At 41.3% G+C, this 10,046-nt stretch overlaps 1 non-coding gene across 1 annotated transcript; it reads left to right on the top strand.

Annotated features, from left to right (window-relative positions):
• Positions 1-9,232: 9,232 nt before the first annotated feature.
• LOC130972091 (small nucleolar RNA R71) lies at positions 9,233-9,340 on the top strand. The gene has a single exon (XR_009083290.1). It is a non-coding gene; the product is annotated as a small nucleolar RNA R71 (small nucleolar RNA).
• The last annotated feature ends 706 nt before the right edge of the window (positions 9,341-10,046 follow it).

Here is a 10,046-nt window from a genome sequence, read left to right as displayed (position 1 = left end):
TTTTTGTAGGTTGATGATCATGAGAAGTCACAAAAACAATTGAAAAAGCAAAAATAGAATGAAAAACAGGAAGAAAATAGCACACCTAGAGGAAAACTTACTGGCGTTTAAACGCCAGTAAGGCTAGCAGGTGGGCGTTAATGCCCAGTCTGGCACCATTCTGGGCGTTAACGCCAGAAAGGGGCACCAGACTGGCGTTAAATGCCAGAAAAGGGCAAGACCTGGCGTTAACGCCAGGAATGGGCACCAGCCCGGCGTTTAACGCCAGAAATGGCTCAAAACGTGATTTTGAATGCCATTTGGTGCAGGGATGACTTTTCCTTGACACCACAGGATCTGTGGACCCCACAGGACCCCCACCTACCCCACCACCCTCCCTCTTCTTCTTCACCCATTCACCAATCACCTCAACACCTCTTCCCCAAAAACCCTTCACCTATCAAATCCCATCTTTCTCTTCACCACTCACATCCATCCTTCATAAAAACACTTCACCTCCCAAACCCACCCATAAAGGCCGAACCACAAAGCCACCTCCATCTCCTCCATTTCTTCTTCTTCTACTCTCTTCTTTCTTCTTTTGCTCAAGGACGAGCAAACCTTTTAAGTTTGGTGTGGTAAAAGCATTGCTTTTTGTTTTTCCATAACCATTTATGGCATCCAAGGCCGGAGAAACCTCTAGAAAGAGGAAAGGGAAGGCAAAAGCTTCCACCTCCGAGTCATGGGAGATGGAGAGATTCATCTCAAGGGTGCATCAAGACCACTTCTATGAAGTTGTGGCCATGAAAAGGGCGCTCAATGGAAGAGAGATTCAAGAGGCAAGCCGGTTCAATTGAGAAGGCATGACCTCAAACCCATGGCTAGAGGATGGTTGGAGTTTATCCAACGCTCAATCATTCCCACTAGCAACCGGTCCGAAGTTACTCTAGACCGGGCCATCATGATTCATAGCATCATGATTGGAGAAGAAGTGGAAGTTCATGAGGTTATAGCCCAAGAACTCTATAAGGTGGCGGACAAGTCCTCTACCTTAGCAAGGTTAGCCTTTCCTCATCTCATTTGTCACCTCTATTATTCAGTTGGAGTTGACATAGAGGGAGACATCCCCATTGATGAGGATAAGCCCATCACTAAGAAAAGGATGGAACACACAAGAGACCCCACTCATCATGAGATCCCTGAGATGCCTCAAGGGATGCACTTTCCTCCACAAAAACTATTGGGAGCAACTGAACCCTCCCTAGGAGAACTAAGTTCCACAGGGACAACTAAGGGTGGAGCATCAAGACACTCCATCATCCTCCATGAAATTAGAGAAGATCAAAGAATCATGAGAGAGGAGCAACAAAGACAAGGAAGAGACATTGAGGAGCTCAAGCACTCCATAGGATCTTCAAGAGGAAGAAAGAGCCACCATCACTAAGTGGACCCGTTCTTTAATCTCCTTGTTCTTTATTTTCTGTTTTCGAAAATTAATGTTTATGATTGTCCATGTTTGTGTCTTATGATTAGTGTCTTAGTGTCTATGCCTTAAAGTTATGAATGTCCTATGAATCCATCATCTTTCTTAATGAAACTGTTTTTAATCACAAAAGAACAAGAAGTACAGGATCTCAAATTCATCTTTAAAACTAGCTTAATTAGTTTGATGTGACAATACTTTTTGTTTTCTGAATGTATGCTTGAACAGTGCATATGTCTTTTGAATTTGTTGTTCATGAATGTTAAAATTGTTGGCTCTTGAAAGAATGATGAAAAAGGAGACATGTTACTGAGGATCTGAAAAATCATAAAAATGATTCTTGAAGCAAGAAAAAGCAGTGAATACAAAAAAAAAAACGAAAAAAAAAGAGGAGAAAGAGAAAGAAGAAAAAGAAAGAAATAAAGTTGTGATCCAAGGCAAAAAGAGTGTGCTTAAGAACCCTGGACACCTCTAATTGGGGACTTTAGCAAAGCTGAGTCACAATCTGAAAGGTTCACCAATTATGTGTCTGTGGCATGTATGTATCCGGTGGTAATACTGGAAGACAGAGTGCTTTGGGCCACGGCCAAGACTCAATAAGTAGCTGTGTTCAAGAATCATCATACTTAACTAGGTGAATCAATAACACTATCTGGATTCTGAGTTCCTAAAGAAGCCAATCATTCTGAATTTCAAAGGATAAAGTGAGATGCCAAAACTGTTTGGAGGCAAAAAGCTACTAGTCCCGCTCATCTAATTTGGAGCTAAGTTTCATTGATAATTTGGAGTCTATAGTATATTCTCTTCTTTTTATCTTATTTGATTTTCAGTTGCTTGGGGACAAGCAACAATTTAAGTTTGGTGTTGTGATGAGCGGATAATTTGTACCCTTTTTGGCATTGTTTTTAGTAGGATTTAGTTAGTTTTTAGTATATTTTTATTAGTTTTTAGTTAAAATTCACTTTTCTGGACTTTACTATGAGTTTGTGTGTTTTTCTGTGATTTTAGGTATTTTCTGGCTGAAATTGAGGGATCTGAGGAAAAATCTGATTCAGAGACTGAAAAGGACTGCAGATGCTGTTGGATTCTGACCTCCCTGCACTCGAAGTGGATTTTCTGGAGCTACAGAAGCCCAATTGGAGCGCTCTCAACGGCGTTGGAAAGTAGACATCCTGGGCTTTCCAGCAATATATGATAGTCTATACTTTGCCCAAGATTTGATGGCCCAAACCGGCGTTCAAAGTCACCTACAGAAATTCCAGCGTTAAACGCCGGAACTGGCACCTAAATGGGAGTTAAACGCCCAAACTGGCATAAAAGCTGGCGTTTAACTCCAAGAAGAGTCTCTACACGAAATTGCTTCATTGCTCAGCCCAAGCACACACCAAGTGGGCCCGGAAGTGGATTTTTATGTCATTTACTCATCTCTGTACATCCTAGGCTACTAGTTTCTTATAAATAGGACCTCTTACTATTGTATTTTCATCTTCTGATCTTTGGAACCTTTTTCTTTACACCTTTTTCTCTTACTATTGTATTTTCAACGGTGGAGTTTCTACACACCATAGATTAAGGTGTGGAGCTCTGCTGTACCTCGAGTATTAATGCAATTACTATTGTTCTTCTATTCAATTCCGCTTGTTCTTTGTCCAGGATATCACTTGTTCTTCAACTTGATGAATGTGATGATCCGTGACACTCATCATCATTCTCACTTATGAACAAGGTGACTGACAACCACTTCTGTTCTACAAGCAATCAAGGCTCTAGTGAATATCTCTTGGATTCCTGATACACGATGCATGGTTGATCGCCTGACAACCGAGTGCTCGCCTGACAAACGAGCCAGCCATTCCGTGAGATCAGAGTCTTCGTGGTATAGGCAAGAACTGATGGCGGCATTCAAGAGAATCCGGAAGGTCTAACCTTGTCTGTGGTATTCTGAGTAGGATTCAATGATTGAATGACTGTGACGTGCTTCAAACTCCTAGCAGGCGGGGCGTTAGTGACAGACGCAAAAGAATCAATGGATTCTATTCCGGCCTGACCGAGAACCGACAGCTGATTAGCCATATGCTGTGACAGAGCATAGGAACATTTTCACTGAGAGGATGGGAGGTAGCCACTGACAACGGTGAAACCCTACATAAGCTTGCCATGGAAAGGAGTAAGAAGGATTGGATGAAGACAGTAGGAAAGTAGAGAGACGGAAGGGAAGGCATCTTCATACGCTTATCTGAAGCTCTCACCAATGATATACATAAGTACCTCTATCTTTATCTTTATGCTTTATTCGTATATCACTATACCCATTTGAGTCTGCCTGACTAAGATTTACAAGGTGACCATAGCTTGCTTCATACCGACAATCTCCGTGGGATCGACCCTTACTCGCGTAAGGTTTATTACTTGGACGACCCAGTGCACTTGCTGGTTAGTTGTGCAAAGTTGTGTAGTGATCACAATTTCGCGCACCACCATCCCTCTGTGACAGAAGAGAGTAAGCATGAAGAGCTTCTCTTAGTTCAGAGTCAAGAAGAGCCCACACAGTCAAACTCTAAGTTTGGTGTTGTGAGGCTACAACCAAACTCTAAGTTTGGTGTTAAGACCCCATATCCAAACTCTAAGTTTGGTGTTGGCAACTATACAACATTGACCTGATCACCTTGTGGCTCCATGAGAGCCACTGTCAAGCTATTGACATTAAAGAAGCGTCTGTTGGGAGGCAACCCAATTTTATCTAATTTCTATTTTATTATATTTTACTGTTATTTTGTGTTTTATTAGGTACATGATCATGAGGAGTCACGAAAAAATCATAAAAATTAAAAATAGAATAAAAAACAGCAGAAGAAAAAATTCGCACCCTGGAGGACGCACAAGCTGGCGTTCAACGCCAGTAAGGTGCATCTGGCCGGCGTTCAACGCCAGAACAGAGCACCATTCTGGTGCTGAACGCCAGAAACAAGCAACATTCTAGTGCTGAACGCCAAGAATGTGCCCAGAGAGGAAAAACTGGCGCTGAACGCCAGTAACAAGCATGAAACTGGCGTTCAACGCCAGAAACATGCTTTACATGGGCGTTGAACGCCCAGAATGTGCACCAATGGGCGTTTAAACGCCAGAATGGTGTGCCAAGGCATTTTACATGCCTATTTGGTGCAGGGATGGAATTCCTTGACACCTCAGGACCTGTGGACCTCACAGGATCCCCACCTACCTCGCCCTCTCTCTCTCCATTCATGGTCATCCCTTCTGTTCTTCATTCACCACTCACTTCTATCCACTCTTCCCCACTCACCGTCAAAATTCAAAACTCTTTCCCACCCAAACCCACCCATATAACCAAATACACACATCCCTCCATCTCCTCCATCTCTTCTTCTTCTTCTTCATCTTTTCTTTCTTCTCTTGCTCGAGGGCGAGTAATTTTCTAAGTTTGGTGTGGTAAAAGCATAGCTTTTTGCCTTTCCATAACCATTAATGGCACCTAAGGCCAGAGATATTAAAAAAAAAAAAAGAGAAGACAAAAGCTTCCACCTCTGAGTCCTGGGAGATGGAAAGACTCATATAAAGCCGTCATAGCTCAGTGGTAGAACATGTGGCTGCAAATCAAGAGATCCCTGAGATACCTCAGGGGATAAGTTGTCCTCCACACAAATATTGGAAGCAACTAAGGGTAGAAACACCAAAATTACTAGGAATCATTCAACAGAAGCAAGGAAGAGACATAGAGGAGCTCAAAGAGCACCATTAGACCTTCAAGAAGGCGCCACCCTCACTCAGGTGGATTCATTCCTTGTTCTTATTTCTTTCTGCTTTTCGGTTTTTATGCTGTGTTTATCTATGTTTTGTGTCTCTACTTCATGATCATTAGTAGTTAGTAACCATGCCTTAAAGCTATGAATAAATTTCATTAATCCTTCACCTCTCTTAAATGAAAAATGTTTTAATTCAAAAGAACAAGAAGTACATGAATTTCGAATTTATCCTTTAATTTAATTTAATTATATTGATGTGGTGACAATACTTTTTGTTTTCTGAATGAATGCTTGAACAGTGCATATTTTTGATCTTGTTGTTTATGAATATTAAAACTGTTGGCTTTTGAAAGAATGATAAACAAAGAGAAATGTTATTGATGATCTGAAAAATCATGAAATTGATTCTTGAAGCAAGAAAAAGCAGTGAATGGCGAAAAAAAAAATTTGGCGAAAAAAAAAAGAAAAAGAAGGAGCAGTAGAAAAAGCCAATAGCCCTTAAAACCAAAAGGCAAGGGTAAAATGGATCCAAGGCTTTGAGCATCAATGGATAGGAGGGCCCAAGGAAATTAAATCCAGGCCTAAGCGGCGAAATCAAGCTGTCCCTAACCATGTGCTTGTGTCATGAAGGTCCAAGTGAAAAGCTTGAGACTGAGTGGTTAAAGTCGTGATCCAAAGCAAAAGAGTGTGCTTAAGAGCTCTGGACACCTCTAACTGGGGTCTTTAGCAAAGCTAAGTCACAATCTGAAAAGGTTCACCCAGTTAGGTGTCTGTGGCATTTATGTATCCGGTGGTAATACTGGAAAACAAAGTGCTTAGGGCCACAGCCAAGACTCATAAGTAGCTGTGTTCAAGAATCAACATGCTTAACTAGGAAAGTCAATAACACTATCCGAAATTCTAAGTTCCTAGAGAAGCCAATCATTCAAAACTTCAAAGGAAAAAGTGAGATGCCAAAACTGTTCAAAAGCAAAAAGCTACAAGTCCCGCTCATCTAATTATAATTAATATTCATTGATATTTTGGAATTTATAGTATATTCTCTTCTTTTTATCCTAATTGATTTTCAGTTGCTTGGGGACAAGCAACAATTTAAGTTTGGTGTTGTGATGAGCGGATAATTTATACGCTTTTTGGCATTGTTTTTAGGTAGTTTTTAGTAAGTTTAAGCTACTTTTAGGGATGTTTTCATTAGTTTTTATGTTAAATTCACATTTCTGGACTTTACTATGAGTTTGTGTGTTTTTCTGTGATTTCAGGTAATTTCTGGCTTAAATTGAGGGACTTGAGCAAAACACTGAAAAAGGCTGACAAAAGGACTGCTGATGCTGTTGGATTCTAACCTCCCTGCACTCAAAATAGATTTTCTGGAGCTACAGAACTCCAAATGGCGCGCTCTCAACGGCGTTGGAAAGTAGACATTCAGGGCTTTCCAGCAATATATAATTATCTATACTTTATTCGGAAATTGACGACGTAACTTGGCGTTGAACGCCAAGTACATGCTGTCTGGAGTTAAACGCCAGAAAAACGTCATGATCCGGAGTTGAACGCCCAAAACACGTCATAACTCGAAGTTCAACACCAAGAGAAGCCTCAGCTCGTGGATTGATCAAGCTCAGCCCAAGCATACACCAAGTGGGCCCCGGAAGTGGATTTATGCATCAATTACTTACTCATGTAAACCCTAGTAGCTAGTCTAGTATATATAGGACCTCTTACTATTGTATTAGACATCTTTGGTCTCAGTTTTGTTTTATTCTTCATCCTAAGAGGCTATTGATCACGTTTTAGGGGGCTGGCCATTCGGCCATGCCTAAACCTTTCACTTATGTATTTTCAACGGTGGAGTTTCTGCACACCATAGATTAAGGGTGTAGAGCTCTGCTGTATCTCAAGTATTAATGCAATTCTATTTTCTTTTATTCAAATCTCTCTTATTCTTATTCAAAGATATTCATTCGTACCCAAGAACATGATGAATGTGATGATTATATAACCCTCATTATCATTCTCACTTATGAACGCACGTTATTGACAACCACTTCCGTTCTACATGCAACAGAGCTTGAATGTGTATCTCTTAGATTCCCCAACAGAATCTTCGTGGTATAAGCTAGATAGATGGCGGCATTTATGAGGATCCGGAAAGTCTAACCTTGTCTGTGGTATTCCGAATAGGATCCTGGGAATCCAGAAAGTCTCACCTTGTCTGTGGTATTCCGAGTAGGATTCCGGTAATGAATGACTGTGACGTACTTCAAACTTGCAAGTGCTGGGCGTTAGTGACAAACGTAAAAGAATCAAGGGATTCTACTCCAGTAGGCGCGGGAACTAACCAGTGATTAGCCGTGCTGTGACAGAGCACGTGAGCGTAGTTTTCACTGCGAGGATGGGATGTAGCCTTCGGCCAGGTGATGCCTCCAGACGATTAGCCATGCGAGTGACAGCCGCAGAGGACCATTTTTCCGAGAGGATTGAAAGTAGCCATCGTCGAACGGTGAACCCCTATAAACAGCTTGCCATGGAAAGGATTAAGAAGGATTGAGTTGAAGCAGGAGAATAACAGGCGTCCTTGAGCATGCAGTATCTCCATTCGCTTGTCTGAAATTCCCACCAATGAATCTGCATAAGTATTCTATCCCTTTTTATTTTATGTTTATTATTAATTTTCGAACCCATAAACAATTTAATCTGCCTAACTGAGATTTACAAGGTGACCATAGCTTGCTTCATACCAACAATCTCTGTGGGATCGACCCTTACTCACGTAAGGTTTATTACTTGGACGACCCAGTACACTTGCTGGTTAGTTGAACGGAGTTGTGGATTCAACCAGTGCCATAATAATGACTTCATTCAAAATAGTTAGAACATGGATCACAATTTTGTCCACCAGTCCTGTCTCTTTTGAGGTAATTTCTGCCAAGTCAAGTCATCCAGTTCTTTGGACAGCAAAAAGGGTTCATTATCCCAAGTCTCATTACCAAATAACTTGTCATTTAGCTTCATGATTGCTCCAAGGTACTTAGCAACTTGCTCTTCAATGACATCTTCGTCCTCTTCAGAGGAAGAATACTCATCAGAGCGCATGAATGGCAGAAGTAAATCCAATGGAATCTCTATGGTCTCAGTGTGAGCCTCAGATTCCTATGGTTCCTCATTAGGGAACTCATTGGAGGCCAGAGGACGTCCATTGATGTCTTCCTCAATGGCTATCACTGCCTCTTCCTCCTCTCCAAATTTGGCCATATTGATGGCCTTACACTCTCCTTTTGGATTCTCTTCTGTATTGCTTGGAAGAGTACTAGGAGGGAGTTCAGTAACTTTCTTACTCAGCTGACCCACTTGTGCCTCCAAGTTTCTAATGGAGGACCTTGTTTCAGTCATGAAACTTTGAGTGGTTTTGATTATCAGAGACCATGGTTGCTAAGTCAGAGTGGCTCTACTTAGAATTCTCTGTTTGTTGCTGAGAAGATGATGGAAAAGGCTTCCCATTGCTAAACCTGTTTCTTCCACCATTATTGTTGTTGAAACCTTGTTGAGGTCTCTGTTGATCCTTCCATGAGAGATTTAGATGATTTCTCCATGAAGGATTATAGGTGTTTCCATAGGGTTCTCCCATGTAATTCACCTCTTCCATTGATGGGTTCTCAGGATCATAAGCTTCTTCTTCAGATGAAGCGTCCTTAGTACTGCCTGGTACAGCTTGCATTCTAGACAGACTTTGAGAAATCATATTGACTTGCTGAGTCAATATTTTGTTCTGAGCCAATATGGCATTTAGAGTATCAATCTCAAGAACTCCTTTCTTCTGATTCGTCCCATTGTTCACAGGATTCCCTTCAGAAGTGTACATGAATTGGTTATTTGCAACCATTTTAATGAGTTCTTGAGCTTATGCAGGCGTCTTCTTCAGATGAAGAGATCCTCCAGCAGAGCTGTCCAATGACATCTTGGACAGTTCAGACAGACCATCATAGAAGATACCTATGATGCTCCATTCGGAAAGCATGTCAGAAGGACGCTTTCTGATCAATTGTTTGTATCTTTCCCAAGCTTCATAGAGGGATTCACCTTCCTTCTGTCTGAAGGTTTAGACTTCCACTCTAAGCTTACTCAATTTTTGAGGTGGAAAGAACTTTGCCAAGAAGGCATTGACTAGCTTTTCCCAAGAGTTCAGGCTTTCTTTCGGTTGTGAGTCCAACCATATCCTAGCTCTGTCTCTTACAGCAAAAGGGAATAGCATAAGTCTATAGACCTCAGGGTCAACCCCATTGGTCTTGACAGTGTCACAGATTTGCAAGAATTCAGCTAAAAACTGATGAGGATCTTCCAATGGAAATCCAAGGAACTTGTAATTCTGTTGCATTAGAGAAACTAATTGAGGCTTAAGCTCAAAGTTGTTTGCTCCAATGGCAGGGATAGAGATGCTTCTCCCATAGAAGTCGGGAGTAGGTGCAATAAAGTCACCCAGCACCTTCCTTGCATTGTTGGCATTGTTGCTGTTTTCGGCTGCCATGTCTTCTTCTTGTTTGAAGATTTCTGTTAGGTCCTCTACAGAGAGTAGTACTTTAGATTCTCTTAGCTTTCGCTTCAAGGTCCTTTCAGGTTCAGGGTTAGCCTCAACAAGAATGCTTTTGTCTTTGCTCCTGCTCATATGAAAGAGAAGAGAACAAGAAAATATGGAATCCTCTATGTCACAGTATAGAGATTCCTTGAGATGTCAGAGGAAAAGAAGAATAGAAGGAGGAGGTAGAAGAAGAAGAATTCAAACTTATCAAGAAAGATAGAGTTCGAATTGTGATAGTAGAGGAGTGTTA

Source organism: Arachis stenosperma, chromosome 3 (assembly GCF_014773155.1).
Source record: "Arachis stenosperma cultivar V10309 chromosome 3, arast.V10309.gnm1.PFL2, whole genome shotgun sequence".
Classification (NCBI taxonomy): domain Eukaryota; kingdom Viridiplantae; phylum Streptophyta; class Magnoliopsida; order Fabales; family Fabaceae; genus Arachis; species Arachis stenosperma.
Note: the sequence above shows the minus strand (reverse complement) of the source record. Positions and strands in the feature narration are given on the sequence as shown.